The 24987-nt window shown below is 39.3% G+C and overlaps 1 protein-coding gene across 1 annotated transcript in view; it reads right to left on the reverse strand.

The window, feature by feature from the left end:
- LOC122790792 (dehydrogenase/reductase SDR family member 4-like) overlaps positions 1–24987 on the reverse strand; it is a 582153-nt gene that overhangs the window by 186109 nt on the left and 371057 nt on the right. The gene's annotated exons all lie outside the window — the stretch shown is intronic.

A 24987-nucleotide genomic window follows, 5' to 3' on the forward strand; every position in this document is an offset into this window, starting at 1 on the left:
CAAAACAAACAGCACCAGAATTACCAGTTCTAAAGACTTAAACCTTGCCTGTGATATAAATAGGACCTGCTGGACAGATATGTATGTATCCCAGAGACTACCCCGTCTATGGAACAGGCTCCCCATCCATGTGAAGCAGGGTTCCTTCCTAACCCAATTCAAGTGCAACTTGGACAACCGGATGGGAAACTGGAAATGTGTCCCTGGTTTGGCACCTATGTCTCTAATGCAAACAAGTAACCTGTAAAGGGTTCTTCTCCCAGGCCCATATTTACACTTATCAAGGATATCAGAACTTGTCAGAGATTTGGGAATGCATGGCTAGGCTTAAAAAGGCCCTTGTGGTCGTTAGCCTGGTAAACATCTATGAACCTATAATAGTACCTTAAGCAACAATGCACATAAGGAAATATGATAAACACAGAAAAAAAGCAGCTGACAGACAAGCAAAGTGATAATCTACAGATTCTTGCAAACTTGCATGTCTTTGTCTTTTTGCGGTTTGGAGATGATTTAAATTTCACAGGGCATGCATTTCTGAGTGGGTAGATACCACAACTATCTACACAATGACACTCTTATCTGTATTACTGTTATATTGGATGACATTTTTCTGACTCTTCTTTGGGCATGCTACTGTATCTGTCATTTCTATAACTTTATTTTCAACACTGTTGACTCTCAACTCTCTCATTCACTAATGATTTTGCTTTTTGCTCTAAATTTCTTGACATCCATCAATAGCAGAGTAAGTCTTTTAACGTGATACTTTTTCAGGATAACAGTTCTGGATAATTTTTGTTTTGATTTTTAATTCCAGAGCTGTACTACGGCAATTTCCTTTCCAAAGACTTGAAACACTGGATGTTTACTGCAAAAGGCTCATTTAAGTCTTGTACTGTCTTTCCGAACTTAAACACTTCATAAAACATACCTGTGTATAGCTGAAAGCATGTAGTTGTATTTTTTGGTATGGCAGTATATGTATGCAAAAAGCTATGCACTTACTATGACATAACTTCATAATCCTTTTTTTCCACTTCAGCAGCTGAGACTAGCTGTCACTGGCTCTAATCTAAACAGTATCTTACAGCCTGGGAATGTCTTAAACTCCTCCCTCATCTTCAATAGAGCTCTGCACTTCTCCATGTTTCCAGATCTCGAGGTTGCCCAGAACAGTTAAGGACAAAAATGTACAGCATAAGAACATATATAAAGCAACCACTCAAAAGCCTTACCTTCTCTAGAGACATTGCTCTGAACGTCCATCCAGGCCCCCTTCAGCCAGGCATGGGAGAAAATGGTTAGGTACGCTTTAGTGGACAGATACGGATTATGACCATCTATTATTATGATTAGTATGTAGCTTGTGTATCTTGCACGATCCAGCTCATCCACTTCAAGAGCGAGGACAGTGACCCAGCTCATCTCTGTGGGTGGCATCAAGACAGGATATCTATCATGGAGTTAAATTATTAATTTTGGATAGTACTCTATTTATGATGTAAGAGATAAATAATCTTATTATTATCATTTAATAGTCCAGTTTTTCATGCCTCCCCAACTTTTATATATTCTTATTTATATAATACTAGATTTTAAATATGCTATTTTATATGTATTTTATATGATATTATATTTACATATATATTACATATCAACATATGTTTATTTGTACTTATATACATATTTATTACATTTTCGATTTTTAAATAATAATTATATTCTTAATTTTATAACATTAACCCAGTTATAATATTTGAAAATAACAATTTTTATTAATTATATTAGAATTTGTTAATATTGTGCCATATTAGAATGTTTTATTTACAGCACATGTAAGAATACTATATAATTACACCCATTTTCATTTCATCTAATATGTATACATTACCCACTCATTACATAGAGAAGGCAAATGTTCTGACGTTCACCCAGTATAGGTTTCACAACTTTAGTTTTTATCAATTTGATCGCGGTAACATTTTTACTTGATAGTTGTTGCATCCATATCTGAGGTATATATTTTTGCATACTCATGTACATGTCATTTATTTTGGTTTTATGTACAAGTATATGTATTATCCATATGGACAATAATGGTGTTACAACAGTATCATTCAAATGATAGTATACCTTTAAGACATAATTTAGTTACATTTGGCGCCAAAAAATTTATTTAAAGGGTTATTGATTGTTTTTCCCTTTAGTTCTGAGGAAGACCAGTGATTTGGTTGAAAGCGCTAAACTCTAGTCATTTTGGCGTCTTTTTTCATGTTGTGCACGATATATGTTGAATGTAGCAGGCTGATGTGTGGAATTATCTTCTCATATTGACCTGGCAGTCTTGTCCGTAATGTTTAGTGGAATGTTGGTCTGATGTTCGATGTCGATGAATAAAATGTGAGTTACACTACTTTCTCGTGGATCTTTGTGTCGTACAACGCTGATTGGTGGGACCGAAGTTTTTTATTGTTGGTATCATCTTCCAATTCTTTATTCTGATGTCGCACCCCACTTTGGAAACCACCGGCATGGATGATAGGAATGGGCCCGAGAAAGTGACATTTACACCAGGGACTAGCAGCATAATGGAGACGGATAGCGCTGCCGATACCGTAAACTTAAAGGTTGAATTTGGTGCTCTGAAGGACGAAGTCAAACAACTGTCTGCGCTTGTACATCAATTGTTATCGCATGTTACTACGAGTGATTTATTAGGCATCAAGCCTTTGCACACAGACACCGGCCGCAAACTGGATGATCAGTTACGTGCACAACCTACTACGATTAAGGTACTGTCATCTAAAAACAATTCATTAATGGGTTCTAAAAAGGGAAAGAAAGTTTCTTGTCCCTTAAATGTTTCGCGTGAAGTTAATTCTTCTATTTCAGACAATGATGTTGAATTTTCTAATGAAGAATCAGATATACCTAATGATCAACCATTAGGTCAAAACAGTCGGAACAAGGGGCTGGACATTTCTGCCCCGTTGTCCAGTAGTAATATTAACATTTCCGACTTTACTTTCGACTTTTCACCTTATTGTCTTGATATGGAAGCGAAAAGAATAGGAACTAAACCAAAAAGAATACCTCCGAACAAAACTTATTCAACGGTTGTTGAATTGCCTTATACACATAAGACTAAGGGCTCAGGTCTGAGTTCACAACCAGTTACATCTTTAGAAGGACAAAAAGACAAACTGAATCGATTTAATCAATTTTTAACATTCGATTTTGATGTGAACAATGTGAATGTTTTGGATAAAGTAGTACATACACAGGAGGACAATAAAAAAGAGATAGGTAGTTTAAAATCTAAGATATTCTTGATGGGTAAAAAATTAAAGACCATTAATGGCCTTAAGGTTGACAACATGTACCTACAAAAATGTTTGGACACTAAATTAGTACCAAAAGGCTTAAGATTTTTTAAATTACCCATGGGTATTGATTTGACAGATATGGGTAAAAATGAATTTAATAGCCTATTTGATGAATGTGGTTTTAAATATATTAAGTTATTAATGAAATTTTATGATGAAAGATTAAGTAAATTAATTCAAGAAGTTGATGATTTAAACACTACGATTGTGAATGATTTATTATTTAATGACTGGGAGAAATTATATAATAAACAATATACAGAAGCAGAAAAATGGGCTTCTACCTTGTGTATACGTAAAAATGACAAAATGAAGAGGGATAAACTACAATATCAACAGCAATTGGCATACATTTGGCCTAAGCCACGTAATTTTCACACATGTGAATATTCTTCCAATAGGAATTACTCTAATAACTATACTAATCAAGATGTAATTACTAACAATGCAAGATGGGAATTCCTAGATACATATGATTATGGTGAAAACAACACACAGGGTTTTCAAAAGTACCCGAGAACCAAGAATCCACCATATCAAAGAACATACCAAAAGTCATACGCAAGGGGGAAGGCATGGGATAGTTAATCCCCTCCGACCATGTCAATGATGACTTTAAAGGTGATGAGATTTGTTCAGCTATAATGGATTATGGATATGACAAAGTTAACAATGAAATTGTCATAGATGGTAATACACATATTTATCATAATTTTAAAATTTACAACTATTCTAGGTTGCATATAGATAAGACATATTTTATGTTGTTTGAGAGAGGTATGAAATACATTCCGAATCCGAGCTTTAAATTAACTGATGTATTAATTGATTTTAAAAAATTTATAAGGAAAATTAATTTAGAAGTTTTTTATAAGGACAAAATATTATTAAGAGACAATGAAGGTGGTGATAAAATTAGCCAATCACTTTTTATTAAGAGTAGATTCACACCACCCAATCATCCTACTATTGATATTTTTGACAAGATAGTGACTAGGGAGATTTATAATGAATACAATCAACTAAAAATGATGAAGGCACATCAGAATCTAACAAAGGAAGAGAGTAATTTGTTAAACGTTTTAAAGGGGGATAGTTCGATTAGAATAATGAAACCCGATAAAGGGGGAGGCGTTGCCATATATGATAGTTTGAATTATACACAGAAGATATATAATATTTTGCATTCCACTGGTAATTATGTACCAGTTTCTAAGAATGAGTTATATATAGCTTACCAGAGAATAGACTCGTATATAGAAGAATATTTGGTCGAGGCCAGAATTACAGAAGCAATTTATAAGTTTATTAAAGTTAACAATCCCAAAATAGCCACCATGGTGGGTATACCCAAGGTACATAAGGATACTAAAGACCCACCTTTGAGACCTATTGTCTCAGAAAGCTATTCTAAAACCTTTCGTATAGGTAAATTTATCGATGTGGTTCTCAAAAATGTTTACACCTTCATTCCACATATGGTTAAGGACTCCTGGTGCTTTCTATCCCAGTATCCAGTGAATGAACATGATATCGGTCACCCTTATTTTATAGTTACCATTGACGTGATTGATCTTTTTTCATGTATACCCAAAGAAGAAGGTTTGCAAGCTTTTTCGAACAGCTTGACCAAACACACAGATTTAGAATGGGACACGATTTGTTTGATTGTTGAATTTATGGCCTTAGTTTTAGACAACAATTACATTTATTTTGAAGGTGAGGTTTTTAGACAGACTAGAGGAGTAGCAATGGGGGCAGCTTGTGCCCCCATATATGCCAATTTAGTCATGTTGAATTGGGAGGATAACATTTTATTTCCATCTAAGTATTACAAACACGTCCGATATTATTCAAGATTTTTGGACGATATGTATATTCTCTGGCATGCTAGTGAAGAATTATTATTAGAGTTTATGGATTTTATTAATGGAAGCAGCAATTTTTTGAAATTCACTCATACATATGATCTTAAAGGGTTGCCCTATTTAGATACATTTATAGTACATGATAATGGGAAAATATTATCTACAATTTATAGGAAACCGACATTCTCTAACAATTATTTGGATTTTTCTAGCTGCCATCCTCCCAAAGTCAAATATAATGTATTCAAAGGCCAATGTATACGAGCCGCTAGAATGGTTTCAGAGAAGGACGAATTGTACAAGGAATTCACCTTATTACAGGAACTGTTCAGACAAAGAGGTTACCCTCCCGTTATGATGGAAGAAGTAGTATCATATGTTACTAGTCAATGGGGTATTAAATATAAACCATTACTGGGATCAGGAGACATTCAAAACAGTCCCATCCTTCAAGATTATGGAGTTAATCCTAGTTTCCAACGAGCTTGTATTATACCTTATTGTTTAGGTGCAGACAATATTAAAAGAATTATTTTTAAATTCTGGCACTTGATAAGCAATGATCAAGCCCTAGTAAAAGTATTAGGTACAAAACCGAAATTTGTGTATAGGATGGGATGTAATATGAAAAGACTCTTGGAACAACATCACTCAGTCAAAAGAGGGCACCAGACTAACATTAGAAAGACCACTAACAGGAAATGCGGATTTTGTAATTTTTGCAAGTATATGTCAAGTGAAGATAAAATACACTTGAATAATGGACACAATAGTATCATATTTTGTCAATCTGGCAATTGTAATACTAAGCAGGTTATATATCTGGCCAAATGTGAAAGGTGTCCAGCGTTCTATGTTGGTAGAACCGAACGTTACTTGAAAAAACGTATTTATGACCACATGTACAGTATTAGGCATAAGGACACAAACAACGCTCTATATAGACATATAGAGGTAATGGGAGTAACACACACATTCAAATTTATTATTCTGGAAATAGTCTTAAACGATCCTAGAGGGGGTGATCTAAAAAGCCTTATAGCTTTTAGAGAAACTTGGTGGCAAATATACCTTGATGCCACAAACCCCCCTGGACATAACAAATGTATTTCCATTAAGTCATTACTGATGTGATGTACATGTGAAGGTATTTGTAGTATCTTGAAGTTATTACTACTTTTGATGGAACGCATCACTTTTCTAGAAATGTATTATTCTAGTGAAATGTATTATTTTATGAATTTTTATGAATTTTTATGAACTATTATGAAATTACACATGAATTATCCTTAAGAAACGCATTACCCCTAGTAGTTATTGCATCCCCACTAAGTCTCCCTTATTTTGGTGGTATTATTTGATAAATCAATGGTTATTACAAGTATTTTTTAAAAAACTTTTCAGAAAATTCTTCAATTGATTTTCCAAACAATTTTTTTAACAATATTTTTTTAACAATATTTTTTTAACAATATTTTTTTAATAAAATTTTTCTAAATAATTTTTAATCAATTTTTAAAATAATTATTGGTTAGTACATCATTTATGACGTAAGAGTTAAATTATTAATTTTGGATAGTACTCTATTTATGATGTAAGAGATAAATAATCTTATTATTATCATTTAATAGTCCAGTTTTTCATGCCTCCCCAACTTTTATATATTCTTGTTTATATAATACTAGATTTTAAATATGCTATTTTATATGTATTTTATATTATATTATATTTACATATATATTACATATCAACATATGTTTATTTGTACTTATATACATATTTATTACATTTTCGATTTTTAAATAATAATTATATTCTTAATTTTATAACATTAACCCAGTTATAATATTTGAAAATAACAATTTTTATTAATTATATTAGAATTTGTTAATATTGTGCCATATTAGAATGTTTTATTTACAGCACATGTAAGAATACTATATAATTACACCCATTTTCATTTCATCTAATATGTATACATTACCCACTCATTACATAGAGAAGGCAAATGTTCTGACGTTCACCCAGTATAGGTTTCACATTTTTAGTTTTTATCAATTTGATCGCGGTAACATTTTTACTTGATAGTTGTTGCATCCATATCTGAGGTATATATTTTTGCATACTCATGTACATGTCATTTATTTTGGTTTTATGTGCAAGTATATGTATTATCCATATGGACAATAATGGTGTTACAACAGTATCATTCAAATGATAGTATACCTTTAAGACATAATTTAGTTACATTTGGCGCCAAAAAATTTATTTAAAGGGTTATTGATTGTTTTTCCCTTTAGTTCTGAGGAAGACCAGTGATTTGGTTGAAAGCGCTAAACTCTAGTCATTTTGGCATCTTTTTTCATGTTGTGCACGATATATGTTGAATGTAGCAGGCTGATGTGTGGAATTATCTTCTCATATTGACCTGGCAGTCTTGTCCGTAATGTTTAGTGGAATGTTGGTCTGATGTTCGATGTCGATGAATAAAATGTGAGTTACACTGCTTTCTCGTGGATCTTTGTGTCGTACAACGCTGATTGGTGGGACCGAAGTTTTTTATTTATTTTCAACACTGTTGACTCTCAACTCTATCATTCACTAATGATTTTGCTTTTTGCTCTAAATTTCTTGACATCCATCAATAGCAGAGTAAGTCTTTTAACGTGATACTTTTTCAGGATAACAGTTCTGGATAATTTTTGTTTTGATTTTTAATTCCAGAGCTGTACTACGGCAATTTCCTTTCCAAAGACTTGAAACACTGGATGTTTACTGCAAAAGGCTCATTTAAGTCTTGTACTGTCTTTCCGAACTTAAACACTTCATAAAACATACCTGTGTATAGCTGAAAGCATGTAGTTGTATTTTTCGGTATGGCAGTATATGTATGCAAAAAGCTATGCACTTACTATGACATAACTTCATAATCCTTTTTCCACTTCAGCAGCTGAGACTAGCTGTCACTGGCTCTAATCTAAACAGTATCTTACAGCCTGGGAATGTCTTAAACTCCTCCCTCATCTTCAATAGAGCTCTGCACTTCTCCATGTTTCCAGATCTCGAGGTTGCCCAGAACAGTTAAGGACAAAAATGTACAGCATAAGAACATATATAAAGCAACCACTCAAAAGCCTTACCTTCTCTGGAGACATTGCTCTGAACGTCCATCCAGGCCCCCTTCAGCCAGGCATGGGAGAAAATGGTTAGGTACGCTTTAGTGGACAGATACGGATTATGACCATCTATTATTATGATTAGTATGTAGCTTGTGTATCAGCTCATCCACTTCAAGAGCGAGGACAGTGACCCAGCTCATCTCTGTGGGTGGCATCAAGACAGGATATCTATCATGGGGTTCCTGTCAATTGTTTGAATGGTGCAAATGCTGTCAAAATAGTCTGAACATTCACTTTTCAAATTCTGCAAGAATTTGCATGTGCAAGACCATGGTACAATGGGGACTGGGAATTTGCCTTCTCACAACTGAAATATTATATATATATATATATATATATATATATATATATATATATATATATATATATATATATATGTTGTTGTTGTTGTGTCTTTTGGCTTATCCCGGTTAGGGGTCGCAACAGCGGAACTCCGGTCCACTAATGTTTGGTAGTGGATTTTTACGTGCCGAGTTACCAGCCCTGACGCACAACCTTCAACGAAGGCACGCCCATTCACGCATGCCATCACACAGAAGACGCTCTAGCTGAGAATCGAATGCGACAACGTCTTGCTGTGAGGCGACAATGCTACCGCAGCACCACTACTGCGGGTATATATATATATATATATATATATATATATATATATATATATATATATATATATATATATATATATATATGAGTGCCTCTTTGTCCCTCTTCAAAAGGAACTTTGACAATTGGATGGGAGATAGGAAATTCACCCCAGGGATCACGGCAGTCACCCTGCTAGACAGGGGACCACATAAGTAAATACTCTGGGAAGAAATAGCCAGGGAATTGTTATGGCTAGGCTTGTATAGGCTCTAGGGCCGATAGCCTAGTACCAACCTATGAACACACACACACACACACACACACACACACATATATATATATATATATATATATATATATATATATATATATATATGGGTCTACTTCATTTGATAGAAAGCACATTTCACTGAAACTCATTTGATAGAAGTCTCATTTCACTGAAATTCAATTCCCTGAGCACAAGTCACTGAAAGCTCACTTCAATGAAAACTCATTTGACTGAAACTCATTTTGTCTAAACAGGTATATGCCCTCTTCCCCACTGTAATGGGACTCTGGAGTTAGTATATATAGTAAGTGGGGGTGTGGGGGCACAGTCCCCCACATTCAAGGGTGTGGGCGGCATAGCTCCCCACCTATTTGAAATGTAAATCAAAAACATGCATACTTACAAGCCAAATGAATAACTCTTTCCAGAAGATATTATATAGCCAAACTATGTGGGGGGATAGATATGGCCCCCACACCCCCAAATGTGGGGGGCTGTGCCCCCCCACTCCCCCTTACTATATAAACTCCAGGGTCACACTACAGTGGGGAACAGGGCACATATCTTTTGACGAAATGAGTTTCTGTCAAATGAATTTTCAGTGAAGTGAGCTTTCAGTGAGTTGTGCTCTGGGAATTGAATTTCAGTGAAATAAGACTTCTATCAAATGAGTTTCTGTGAAATGTGCTTTCTATCAAATGTAGACATATATATATATATATATATATATATATATATATATATATATATATATATATATATATATATATATATATATATATATAACTGCAGTGGGGGTCTTGACTCCCGTAAAAATGTTTTACTTATTTTCTGCTCCGGATAGAATTATACCTGAATTATTTTTTCCACTATTTTGCAGTCAAATTTTTCCTAGTTCGACCATATGACATATATTCATCTGATTATAGTACATATGAAGGCAACCTAGACTGGAAGATAATATCTCATTCTTGGTGTTTTGCAAAAGTTTGCAGAGATGCCCTTGTTGCAGCAGCACAAACGGCATCAGCTGAACATTTCTAAATTAAGGCTTGAATAGTAGCCACTGCTCATTCCTTTAGGTTTATTTGGTAAATATCATTATTTTTTCATAGCAAAATATGATATACATAGCCACTGAGACAGTATGACTTTAGATACCTCTTTACCCAGTTAATTTTTTTTCCCAGAGGAAAGAAAAAACTGCTCATATTTTCCAGTGTCTTTAGTTCAGTCTAAATAAAATAGTAACTGACAATGAACATCTAGACTAGGTAACACATATCCCCCCCATGGTTGGAATGCTGGTAAAACATACAGGCAAATTAACTAACTTGTTTACATTTGTTTCAGTGGCTACTTTATGCAAAAAGTATGGGCTAATCCACAGTGACAAACTGTCTTTATAAAAGATAAAAAAAGGAGGTTTAGAAAATAAGGCCTCTAAATTCTGACTCTATTCTTGTCAAGGTAACTGCTATCAAAAAGGGTGCTTTCCATGTCAAAAAAAGTTATGTACTCAGCATAACATTCCATCCGTGTTGTCCATTTTCATTCTTCCTCAACTGATGGGTAGGGATCTGGGGCTCAGATCCACCTCAACCACTTCTACCAGATCTTCAGATTGAAAACTGTCGAGCTCCTCCCTTTACCCATAATGCTCTGCCAACCTAACATACCTCAGATCTAGTTTGCTGCCCCTAAATATAAAGGGGCAACGTGTTAATGGAATGAACAAAGGCAGAAACAAAAAAGGAAGCTGGAACTCAAACAAGTAAAATAAGTCCTTGTAAAACTATTAAATCTTTCCAGAAGCAAAAGAAGGGGGCAGGTGGGTGGGAAGTTGAGGAAGAATGAAAATGTACACCAGAGATGGAAGGTTATGGTGAGTACACAACTTTTTTATCTGATGATGTCCTTTTCATTCATTCCTCAACTGATGGGACACTGCCCCCAGCTACTGGAATCTTGGGTAGGCCTCACAGAAGGATATTTTGGAGTACTGCAGACCCAAAGGCTGCTCTGTTCCTGGAAATCATATCCAATTTGTGATGAGCAATAAAAGTGCGAGAATTAGTCCAAGCTGCAGTGGACAAATGTCATCTAAGGAAGCCCTTGACCAAAACGCTGAAGAAACTGCCATAAACCTCAGTGAGTGAGCTCTAGGAGGTTTAGGCAAGGATAATTTTTTTAACCACAGACAAAAGAGATACAATCAGTTAACCATTTGGCCAATGTAACTTGGAAACTGGTTTGCTCAATCTGTTAGTAGAGAAGGAAACAAACAACCAGCCAGTTTTCCTGAAATCATTGGCTCTACGGAGATGAAAGCGAAGTTGTCTATGTATATCCAATAGATGGAGCATATACTCTCCCTTATGGAAAATTTTGGAAAGAAAACTGGTAGATTAATGACCTGGTTTATGTTGGACTCAAAAGCTACCTTAGGCAAAAAAGACAGATTGGTCTGCAAACACAGCCTGTCTTTGTGGAAAACCAGTTAAGGAGGTTTAGAAGACAGAGCCTAGATTTCAGATATTCAGCTAGCTGATGTGACAGGGACCAGAAAAATGGTCTTCCAAGATAAAAATTTTAGATCTGCCCTGGCTGATAGTTAAAAGAGAGTCTGGGTTAAGGCCTGAAGCATAACGGTTATATCCCAAAGAGGAAGAGGAAGATGCTTTAGCAGAGGTCTACGTAAAAAGGCTCCTTTGAGGAAGGCTTTACATAGTTTACAAAAGCTAAGGTAGAGGTATTTTCACCCAGGAGAAAATTAGAAATGGCAGCCAACTGAAATTTAATATTTGAAAAATTAGCACCTTCATTGAAAACCGAAGCTAAAAATTCAAGGATAGATGTCACAGATGCTGAAAAAGGTTCCAAGTCCTTGCTAAGGGCCCAGAAAACAAATCTCTTCCATTTACTTTTGTAAATCATTCTAGTAGAAGCTTTTTGAGAAGACAACAAGATATGATGAACTAGAGGGGGAAAGCCTGGGTTGTCTAGCAATCAGTGGAATTGGAGAAACCATGCAGTTGGTTTGAGGACTACTACATCCATATAAGTCATAACTGTTGGGTGAGACAGAAGGTCTGGAATGGGATCCAGTATCCAGGGTGGATGTAGAAAGTGAGGCCAAAGAAAAAGGAACCAAGTTTCATGAGGCCAAAAGGGTGCAATGAGGGTAACTGTGCTCTTCAACTGGAATACTTTCTGCTGCAATTTGTGAATGACAGGTAATGGTGAGTAAGTGTAAAGAAGACTGAAAGAGGGACAGTTATGGACTACAGCATCTTTTGGTGACTCCCTCATTGCAGGGATAAGGGCAAAAAACCTGCTGCACTTGTTGCTGAGGAGAGAGGCACACAGATCGCAACACGGCTGACCCATCAACAGCAAATTCTCTCTGCCACTTTGACATTGAGAGACCACTGGTGAGACATCAGAAAGAATAGTTGTATAAAATCTTACCATAACCATAGATGTCCTTCTCTTTCATGTTGCAGTATTCATTACAGTAGGGATATGGCTGCCTGCAGCGCGATACATCCGGCCAGTATACCGAAGTCTTCACTTAGGGGTACGTGCGATGTAGCAAAACTGACGGCTATAAATATGATGTCTGCATGTATTCAAGTCAGGACTGACTGCCACAGAAGATAAAGCTGAATGGATAGAAAGCATTCCAGCTAAACAAGACTATAGAAAAGAGCCTATAGGGCAAACAAAAAGACTCTATCTGGGACTATGAGAAAAGTCTACAAATACTAATATAACCAACACCAAGTAAACAGCTCTACCAGACTATATAACCATAAAACCCCAAAAAATAAAGGACAGAGGGGAGGAGGGTGGGTTCTGAATACTGCCACATGGAAGAGAAGGACATCTATGGCTATGGTAAGATTTTATACAACTACTCTATGTCCTTCTATTCTCATGTTGCAGTATTCATTACAGTAGGGAGAGTACCAAAGCTATTAGGCATTCCCTTTGATAGTTGGTGCAGGAGAAGAGTTAAGGAGACCCTGCAGAATAGATCTGGCAAAGCCGGCTCTGGATCTGGATATTAAATCCAGTTTGTAATGCTTGGTGAAGGCGTGTACAGAAGACCGGGTAGCTGCCTCTAGAATGGTGGCATGGTCCAGGCCTTTGAAAAAGGCTGCAGAAGAAGCCTTCATTCCTAGTGGAATGAGCCTTTACTTTCGAGACTAAAGGCTTGCCATGGAAGTCATGTCAAAAGGAGATAGTCTTTGAGATCCATGAAGAAATGGTTTGTTTAGAGATTGCTCTGCCTAGGGCTCTAGGGTGAAAGGAGACAAATATCTGGTCTGATTATCTAAAGGACTTGGTTTTATCTAGGCAGAATCTGAGATGCCTGTGCACATCAAAGGAATGAAGTTTCCTTTCTGAGGAATTCTGAGGTTGTGGAAAGAAAACAGGCAGGTTAATAGATTGGTTCAAGGAAAACTCATTCACTACTTTAAGCATGAATGAAGGATTAGTCCTCAAAGAGAGACTGTCTTTGTGGAAAATGAGGTAAGGTGGAATGGCCATGAGGGCTTGGATTTCAGACACCCTCCTGGCAGAAGACAAAGCTACTAGCAGAATTGTTTTCCAAGTGCAAAACTTAAGAGAAGCCAAAAAGGTTGTCTCGAAGGGTGACATAGTCAATTTTTCTAGTACAAAATTAGGGTCCCAAGATGGTAGTACTAGTTTCCTAGGAGGTCTGAGATGCAGAACCCCTCTAAGGAACAGTTTAACCTCTAGCCTGGATGCTAAAGGAGGAAGCATAGGTAGACAAGCAGAAGTAGCAGACAAATGTACCTTTACAGAAGAGTATGACAATCCAGAATGCAGGAGCTCACACAAATAAGCAAGGACCACAGGCACTGGGACTGCCAAAGGGTCCTGTATTTTCTTAGAACACCACCTGGAAAAACATTTCCACTTTGCAATGTAATTTTTTCTGGTGCTAGGTTTCCTGGCCTCCTGCAGGACTTTGAGTACGTTCTCTGAGTATTGGTGGTGAAAAGGGATCAAAAGTTTATCAACCACAGGGTCAAGTTCAGGTTGTGAAGCTGTAGGTGTATCAGAGACCCCTGTCTTGTGTGAGTAAATCAAACTTTTCAGGTAATTTGTGGTGATTGTCCCTGTCTAGCTGAAATAAAAGAGGAAACCAATGCTGTCTTGGCCAAAAGGGGGTCACCAGTAGGATTTTTGTTCTGTCTTTCTGAATTTTCAGTAAGACTTTCTGAATTAGAGATATTCGAGAGAGGCATACAGGTACATCTTTCCCTAAAAGAAGGAGAAAGCGTCCACTTTCCACCCTTGTGGATGGGGTAGCCTTGTGCAGAAGAGGGGCAGTTGTCTGTTCTGGGAGGAGGGAAACAGATCTGCTTTTGGAACGTCCCAGTTGTATACAATGTGCAGAAACACCTCCCTGTGTAACATCCATTCATGAGAAGGTATCATGGTTCTGCTTAGAGTGTCTGCCAATACATTTTCTGAGGTTGAAATATGAACAGCCAGTAGGTGAAGTAACAGAACTGGCGAGATTCCAAACCTGAATTGCTAGAGAGCATAGAGGGTAGGATTTCGTCCCCCTCTGCTTGTTGACATACCACAGCACAGTCATGTTTCTGTGATGACTCTCAATGTACCTGGTAGCAGAAGCTGCTGAAAGGTCTGTAGAGCCAGGAGTAAGGCTCTCATTTCTTTTACGTTGATGTGATCCTGTAGTCTGTTTGAGGACCATGTTCTGGCTGGAGGGGAGATGTAGCACAGCTTCCCAAACCAGGTCTGAGGCATCTGCATATCTGAGTAGAGATGCTGTACTAGAGTTGGAATTTGCAAGGGGACTCCCTGAGTGAAGTGAATTTGTGAGATCCACCAGTCAAGTTCCTTTTTCAGACATGGCAGAAGACAAATGGTTGCCTCTAAGGACTGAAGGTGTTGGCACCAGAGATTTTTCAGACACCACTGAAATTTCCTCATGTGAAGTTTGGCCAGTGGAAGCATAGGGAAGAAGCCATATGCCTTAGGAACTTCAGGAACTGTCTGGCTGTCAAGGGTAAGAGGGGAAGCAGCGATCCAGTAGAAGCATAGGGATCAGAGAAGCCCTATGCCTTAGGAGCTTCAGCAGCCGTCTGTCTGTCAAGGGTATGAGAGGAAGCAGGAATAGGAGGTACTGAAGCAAGCTGTCTGTCTTTAGTTGGGGAATGAAGGCAGTCATTAGAACTGTCTGTAACCTGCAACCTAGAAAGGTTATGTCCTGGATGTGGGTGAGCTGTGATTTTTGCAAATTTAGAGTGAAGCCGCAAGTTTCCAGGATGATGGAGACCAAATGTAGTGTTAAGGACTGAGGGTCCCTGTGAAGAATGAGGAGATCATCTAAATATGAACTCCCAACAGCCTGCAGTGAGCTATCAGTGGGGCTAAACATTTTATAAAGACCCTGGGGGCAGTAGAGAGACCAAAAGGCAAGGCAGAAAATTGAAAATGAGAGAAGCCTATCAAAAAACGTAGGATTTTTCTGCATGAAGGGTGAACAGGAATATGCAGATAAGCATCTTTCAGATCCACTGAGAACATGTAAGCCTGAGGTGGGATAAAAGGTAGTGATGTCTGTAGAGAAAACATCTTGAAGGTGGGGACCTTGAGGAACAGATTGAGATATGACAGGTCTAAGATTGGTCTCCAAGGACCATCCTTTCTTGGAACCAGAAACATTCTGGAGTAGAAACCCTTGCCCATGTGCTCTGGAGGAACTAGTTGAATAGTGCCTTGAATTAAAGTTGTCTTAATATGGGGGTGAAGAGTTGAATTTGAGTTTTTGGTGGTTGTGGTAAACTTTGGAAAGGTGGGAGAGCCCACCAAGCCATGAAATATCCATTCTGGATGATGGATAACACCCACTGGTTGGGGGTGATCTTCTGCCAGGAGGGGAGGGATAGAGTGAGGCAAAGGGACAGAGGGGTGTGACAAGGAGCTGGTCTGAGTCATAAAGGGGAATCTCTGTCTTGACCAGGTTGGCTATGAAATGTAGGAGTGAAGGCTGCAGATGTCCTAGGGGTAGTAGCTTGTCTAGATTGTCTCCTTCACCTAGACTGAGTAGTAGGAGTAGACCGCCTCCTAACAAAAGAAGTCTTTTGAGGATAGTTTCTATGGTATCTAGGAATAGGTGAAATAAGATGATGTTTCAAATTCTGGAGTTCCTTACCTTTCCTCCTGTAAGGATTTAAAAAGCTCAGCAGAAGCAGCCCAAATAAAGCAGAGTTATCTAGGGGGGCATCTAACAGCTTAGCTTGAAAATCAAGAGGTAAAGGCTGTAATCTAAGCCATGAATACCATTGAAGGACTGAACCAGATGCAGCAGACTTAGAAGAAGCCCCCACAGCATCATAACTACACTTGATAAAATATCTGGTTACTTGAGAAACTGGTGAAAACAGATTTGTGAGTTGAGTCTTGGTAGGGGAGTCAGTAAGATCAGACACTAAAGAGGAGGCCTTGGCTAGTGTGTCTAGTACAAATCATGTCATGTGAGTCTGATAGTTTAACTCCCTTATGGAGAAGGTAGAAGATGTATAAATCTTTTTACCCTGTCTATCCATAAATCTACTCTCTCTGTCTGTAGGGAACAGAGAAGTAGAAGGTAGCTGCCTGGATGATTTGTCTGCAGAAACTGCTACAACAGCAGGGTCTGGTGGATGGTTTCTGAAGAGAAACTGAGATTGAGGGGAAATTTTATAAAGCCCATCAGGTCTCTTGGAAGCTGGGGGATGAGACTCAGGAGCCTGGGAGGCTGCCTGGAAGGCATCCAGAAACACTGGTTGTGCAGGAGGGACAGCAGAGTGGGAAGGCTGGTCCATCTGCAACAGTTCAAAATACCTTCTTTTAGTGTCAGAAATTTCTAAAACATCCCATTGGAAATGTTGTCTCATTAAACTGATAGTGTCCTCAAAAGAGAATTCTTCACCAGGCAAATCAGGTGCCAAGAAATCCTCCTCTTGGGTAACAAAATCCTTAGGAGATTCAGTTTGAGATGAATAAGAAAGGGATTCATCAGATGAGGAGGTGTCCTCTTCAGATTCAAACAAACAGGGGCCAGAGGCATGAGGTTGAGGTTGCTGAAAGGCCTTGAACAGGTTTTCGGAGAAAACCTCCCAGTCAGTAGAACATGGAGTAGCAGAGTGTTTAAGCTTCTGTTTTCTCTTAAGAGGGCCAGGTGATTTTAGCAGGCCGCATGGCTGACATTGGAGTGGTAAGAAGGGGAGCGGAAGGCCGATCAGATTCAGGGAGCCATGCTTCCCTATCACCATCAGACCCTGACGGCTCACAAACCACAGCAGACATACCAAGGATTTCCGCCGAACTGGCGCCCAATAAGGTTCCTAACTCGAAAAGTAAATCTGAGATCCAAGGAGTCTCCAGGCTCTCACTCACCTCAAAAGCCTTGGAGGATGTCTGACGTGCAGAAAGCATTTCAGGCATAGCCCTCTTGGCCTTCTTTTTAGGTGGCTCATCTGACGGACCTCTCATATCCTCCATACCTAAGGCCAGGCGTCGGAGCCTCTGATTTTCTAAATATATTTTTAAGGAAGCTAAACGACTTCTAAGGGTCTTGGGGACAAACGACTGGCAAATAACACAGTTCTTGTAATTGTATTCTTCTCCTAAGCAAAAAACGCACTTGTCATGTGTGTCCTTGTGTGGAATCTGTCTTCTACAAGCACACTTGCCCTTCCTAGAAGTCATGAAAAGCTGGACTACAGTAAAATGCTAACAATAAGGTTAGAATAAATCAACGTATCTGTAAGTGGGCAGTCGAACAATACCAAACATATGGTAAACACCTCTAGCAGACGATCAGACGTCTGATGATCACTGCGGCAGGAAAGTTCTGACTTGGGTATGCACAGACGTCACATTTATAGCCAATGTTGGTTTATGGCACTAGCATGCTACGTCGCACGTACCCCTAACTGAAGACTTTGGTATACTGGCCGGATGTATGGCACACATGAGAATAGAAGGACATCAGACCTACTTAGTTTATCCGCAATCACGCTGCCTTTCTCCGGAATGTGCACTGCTATTAGAAAGCGATCAGAAGAGAGACCATCTATTGCCACACTCTCAATGCTTCCTGACAAAGTGGATAAGACTTGATTCCTCCCTGTTTGTTGATGTACCAGACCACTGACATATTGTCTGTCTGAATGGCAACTGTCTCAGATGAAGTGTGTCTTGAAATGCCTGCAACGCTAGAAGAACTGCTCCCACTTCTAGGACATTGACATGCATCTTGGTCTCTTCAAGGAACCATGTACCATGGACTGCCCTTCCCACTTTGTGCCCCCCTACCCCATATGGGAGGCATCCATGGTCACCATGACCAAGAGAAGAACAAATTGCCGACTTTCCATGAGTTCGTTCGAATGAATCCACCAAAGAAGACACCTTTTGCATACCTTTGTGATCTTGACTGTAGCACTTACAGGATGTTAAAGACTGGACCACTGAGTTGACAGTCCATTGAAGTATTTGCATGTGAAACATAGGCCAGAGGAACAAGGGTGATAGCAGCTGCCATGGACCCCAAGGCTCGAAAAATTAGATGTGCTGGAACAGAAGTATTTTGTATTACTTTCCTGACCTGGGATCTCAGTGTCTAAATTCGAGCAGAAGGAAAAGAGGCTATCTGATTGACTGTGTCAAGACAAGCACCTATGAACTCCATAATCTGCATAAGTGTACATTGCGATTTTCTGTAACTGACTGTGATGCCTAGATGGATACACAACTTGAGCAAGTAATCTCTTGCCTGTAGAAGTAGATGTTTGGCTGGGACAATTAAGAGCCTGCCATCTAGGTATGGAAACACTCAGAATCTCAGCATTCTCAAGTAAGCTTCCACCAGTGCCATGCCTTTGGTGAACACCTTGGGCGCTGTGGTGAAAACAAAGGGCAGTGCTCTGAACTGATAATGGCTGGTTTCCAGCCATAAGTGCAAATATCTTCCTGAGTGCTTGTTCATTTTGATATGTCAGTACACATCCTTAAGATCTATCGAGCACATCTAATTGTCCTTTTGCAGTAGTGGCAAAATAGAATGAACCATGACCATCCAAAACCTTAAAGATTGCAAGAACTGATTTAGTCTACTGAGATCCAGAACTGGTCTCAAGTTCCCTGTCTTTTTTTGGCACCAAGATGAATCCTGAATAGGTCTCCGATCCTCTCCGGTCTGGGGAGACCTCTTGGATGATTTTTTTTCTGGCAGCTTTTTTATTTCTAATGCCGCTGCTTCCCTCTGATTGGGTGGAACATCAGGGATTCTTTTCATTTTGGTTGGGGGGGGTGTTAGGGAAAATGGTATAACATAACCTGTGGATACGATTCTCTGCGCCCAGGAACCTTTTGTTATAGACAGCCAGGCTCTCTAGTGCAGAGATAATCGTCCCCCAACTGCCTCCAGAGGGAAAAGGTTGGGCCATCCTTCAAGAGCACTGGTACAGCTTACACAAGAAGGAATGCCTGATTTTGCAGGCCACCTCTACCACGAAGATGGTGTCTTCCACTTGAATACCCTCCTCTGCCTCTAGGGGAACTATTCTCCATGCGAGTCTTGAAAAGGACCCTGAGAATTGCAAAATCGCATTTTTCTACATCCACACTGATTCCTTGAGAAAGGTTTTTGAGAAGTAGAAAAATGTATGCCCACGGCAGACAGGGTCTTTCCTTCTTGCTCACATCTGGAGAGTGTGTTCTTTACTTGTGGCCAGCCAAGAAAGATCCATCAAAAGGTGCACTGATGAATGAAGACTTAAAAGTCTCCACAAAATCACACAGACATATCCAGGCATGTCTCCTAATGGCTACGCCTCAACCCACCACCTATGAGATACCTTCCGCTGCATGGGTGATCAGCCTCATGGACGCATTAGAAATAGACTGGATGGTAGTCAGTTGTAAAGAGATTTTATTTTGGTCCTCGACAGACATGGACCCATAAAGAGATATGAAAAGCTCTTAGGTCAAATCTCTTTGTAATATCGATAAATGTGCCAGAAAATTCAGCAACCCTAGTGTAAAGGTCGCTAAAGCATACATGTGCTTACCAAATCTGTCCAAGGTCCTGAACTCCCTGTTAGGGGGATGAACAGTAAAACTCTGTTCTGCAAGTTCTTTCTTAGTGGCTGCTGCCACGAGCACAGCATCCAACCAGGACTCCTTTGCTCCAGTATGCCTGCTCCTTAGGGGGAGCAAGAATTTTGTCAGGTCATTTAGGGATCAACTCTACAGTATCTGTCTCTTTCCACGTTCATCGAGAAACAAGATCTATGAGTTTGTCAGCCAAGGGAGTCACCCAAGAAACAGACGGGCCAAACCTAAAAAACTCCAAGAACACTGACTCCTCCTGGGAGGGGGTATCGGAGGGCCAATCACCTTTTTATTTCAGAAGCTCTAGGATGTCTATACAGGAGATGTCTTAGTTATTTATTTATCTATTTATTTAACATTTCTTTACTGGGAAAGTCCAACTGGGACAGAGACCATTTTCAGCGAAGGCCCAGGAAGAAACGCTCCAGATGAATGTCATGGAATGTGGGAGGAAACCGGAGCACCCACAGGACACCCATACAAATTCAGGCAGGACATGCAGACTCCACACAGAAGGCACTCCAGACAAGAATCAAACCAGAGAACCTCTTGCTGTGAGGCAAAAACACTAACCACTGCAACACTACACCGCCCAGAGGTGGAGATCTGGGGGACCCCTCCCTTTCATCAAAAAGGGTGTCCTCTGTGAGAGATTCCTGAATGGAATGTAGGTGTCTCCCTTTACACATTCTCTTCAGAGGGACTTCTTCAATGGGGTGGTCTGGGGAAGTATCAGAAGAGACAAAGACGTCCTGGAGGACCGACTGGAGACTACATTGGCCTGGCTGTCCCAGTGGGATGAGTGAATAAAGTTCAGAGCAGAGAACTGGAGGAAGCAAAGTTGTCTGATCCAAGGGAGACAGAGTTGTCCTTTCTCTAGGCAAAGAGAAGGCCCTTTCCACAACCTCAAAGGCAGAGTGCCAAGGGGAAACAGAAGTCGACAGCAAAGGAGCCAGTAAATCTCAAGCCATCAGCTCCTGCAACCTCACCAGCACTCCATCAAAGGAAGGAGTCAAACCTGAGCTGTCCAACACACCAGCCCCAAGAGGAAGAAAGAGATCCGAAAGCTTCAAAGTCAACCCAATCCCTGGACCACGTGCCAACACTTCGGCTCAGAGAGTCCTCCAGCTCTGAAAGGCTTGGAGCCAGGTGACTCAGGGAAGTCACCAGAGTCAAAGAACAGACCAGCTTTGGAATTATTTATTTATTTATTTTTTTTTTTGAGAAAGGGAATAGACAAAAAAAGAGCAAGTTTAAACTGAAAGAAAAAGAAAAGTACCAATGATGGTACTTTACAGAGATACCGACAAATTGGTTGCTTAAAAATACCGAAAAGTGCTAAAAAGTTAGAAAAGAACTGGTAAGGGTGGTAAAAGAATTAAGTTTAGATATAATAACTTTTCTTAGATGTAACTCACAAAAAGGGTAGACACTACTGCAAAATCTCGAGATTGACAGGATCAGCGTCTGAAGCTGAATGGCGGGCAAACAGGATCTGATGTATGTTAGGTTGGCAGGGCATTATGGGTAAAGGGAGGAGTTCAATAGTTTTGGATCTGAAGATCTGGTAGAAGCAGCCGAGTCAGATCAGAGTCTCAGATCCAAACCAATCAGTTGAAGAATGAATCAAAATGACATCATCAGATCTTTAACTCTGACTTGGATATTGGTTCAAAAGGAAGCATCATTGATTCCAAAACATGTGTCTGGAACGTTTCTCCCCAGACCTCCGCTGAAAACCGTCTCTGTCCCAGTCGGACTTTCCCAGTAAACAAATGTATAATAAGTAAAAAATAAACAATAAATTTCCCCATATAAAATTAAGATCCCATGGAAGAAGTGGCGTTTATCATTCAAAAATGTCTTACAGACTTTCAATGAAGCTGCAGCTGCATTTGTGAGATTCAATCTCTGGTGAAAAGTTGGGTCTATATTATATCATCGAACGCTGATTGATCGACCTAATTTAAGCGAAAGCTTACAATTGCGAACTGTCAGATCAGCGATTTTTTTTTCCCAGGGAAAAAAATCGCTGATCCAAAACACATACACACAACACAAGCACACCAAACAAACAGAAATCCACACACATACACCTAAAATCTGATACCTAACCCTACACTAAACCATGCACACACCACTAACTACCCACTTACCTTAACCCAAACCCAAACCCTAACCCCCGTCACTATCGCACACTCACCCCACCCACTCCCTAACCCTAACTCACTTAAATCCGCCCTAACCCTCATGTCCACTCAATCACACACACACCTAACTCACCTAAATCAACCTAACACTGACATCCACACAATCGCACACTTACCTGAATCTGTCCGGTAACTTTCCACCATAACACTGAAAATACCAAAGCAACAGAAACAGACAACCAAATTATTTCCCTAGGAAAAAAACTGAGTTTCAGCTGCTTCGATATTTTGCAGTTTCGCGAAAATAAGTTCAATCAATCAGCGTTTGCTTTTTTAAGCGTTCGAGGATATAATATAGACCCAAAAAGTTAGCTATCAACACTGGATGTAGTCTGACAGAGAAGAAACTTAGACCCTTACCAGTGTTTTTTGATAAATATTCCAAGATTGCAGGAATTGGAGCACAAAAGGAGTCCAGTACCCAATAAGTCAGCTACAAGGAAAACCTCACTCATTAGCTTCTATACGTTAGTTTAGTGGAAAGCATCTGGGGAGAGGTCAGGATATAGACCAGCCTAAGCAACTAAGCTGAGCCCCTGGTCATCAGTAGAACTTAAGAACCCATGCAGTTTAACAAAGAAAGTAAAGGTCTAGGTAAGGATTGCCAGAGTTTATTTGTAAACTTCAATGATCTCAAGAAAAGAGGTTTTGTCATCAGATAAGGCCACAGCATGAGACGTCAGACTTGTTAAGGCCAAAAGGGCCTATGAGACTGACACTGGCCTTGCTCTGGTTTGCTCTCTTCAAGAACTTCACGATAAGGCAAAATAAAAAAAGGCATAGAGAAGATCCAGGGACCTTTCTTTAACTACAGTATCCCAGGATGTCTGCTGTAGCAAACAGATACAAAAAAGCTGCTGTACTTGGCACAGGTCAGAGAGGCAAACAGGATGAATCAAGGGTTGTCTTAATGGCAGAAGACAGACTTTGTCATGGAAAGACTTAGAAATCACTCATGCAGTATTAGCAAACAACAGCTGAATTAGTCTGTTGAAAGCTGGCCTGTTTAGGTACACATAGTGCTATTAGAAAGACCTGTTTCAAGAGGTTCTTAGTCTCTTGACACAGGGCGCAAGAACATGTACCCCACTGCTTGTTGACACACCATACTAAAAGTGTGCTGTCTGTGTGGATAGTGTTTGTACCCTTGGGAAGATTGTCCTGAAATACCTGGCTTCATCTTGAAGACAATGGTATGCAGACTGGCCTCATTCTGTGACCATAGCCCTTAGATAGTCTACCCTAAAGAAATGCCCCACTCCCACCCCAAGGCAATGGCATTGGTGGTGACTGTTGCACCAATGGTAGATAGGGTGAAGGAACAGTCTAAAAACAAAATGGGTTGCTGAAGCCACCAAGACGCATGTTGGCAGCATACTCAAAGACAGTCTTATGTTTGATACCATACGATCCATAACCTCAAGCAACTGAGTCTTTATGGTCCACTGCAGAACAACATCTGAAACCCTTGTAAATGTACCATAAAGATCACTGATACCACTAGACCCAAAACCTTGAGGCAGAGAACTACTGGTTGTGCGGAAAAAGACAATGTAATTGTAACAGACGTGCAACTGCTCTATTATGTGGAAAGATAGCTGTGCAAGACAGTATCTCTAACCAGTACTTTCTAAAAGTTAGTGTTTGTGACAGTTCCTTTTAGAATGATACACAGGACTGTTGCAATGAATGGTAAGCTGCAACAGAAGCAATAACTTCTCCATGTTGGTGGTAACAGTACCCCCAAGCACTTTAGCCATTAAGTATCCAGACATCATCCAAGAACAGAGATTCCTAGCAGTCAGCTAGCAGTAATCAACTGTCAACAAAGGAACACTGAGGGGATGTTTGACAGCTTAATGTGGAGGACGTCTCAAATTTTTTCACAAAACTATTCTGCTGAGTACAAAACCAGAATGGTACTCTTGCGTGTAATCAGGTTCCGCTTTACTTTTGTATTTCTTTGACCATTTAATGATGTAAATTTGTGCTATTCATACTACGGTTGATTGCTGTAACAATGTGATGTTTATTATTTGTATTACTATTAATTGCTGTACTTTCTGGAGCTTTACTTGACGGGCTTCCACAGAAATGGGGTCACTACAGTCCAGTTAGATTTTCTTGATAAACTCAAATAAATAAATAAAATGGAGACATTATACATAATATGCTTACAAGCAATTTGGTTCCTGGATAGAGGTCATTCAGTAGTCCCTTATGGAAAATGCCCACCCATATAACATACAGAAAAGTACGATTGTAAAAGGTACATTTACCCATAACAGTAGACGTTAGAATTCCTCACTGCTGCAGTAG

The sequence above is a fragment of the Protopterus annectens genome, chromosome 16.part0, assembly GCF_019279795.1.
Source record: "Protopterus annectens isolate FY-2018-M chromosome 16.part0, PAN1.0, whole genome shotgun sequence".
In the NCBI taxonomy this organism is placed as follows: Eukaryota; Metazoa; Chordata; order Ceratodontiformes; family Protopteridae; genus Protopterus; species Protopterus annectens.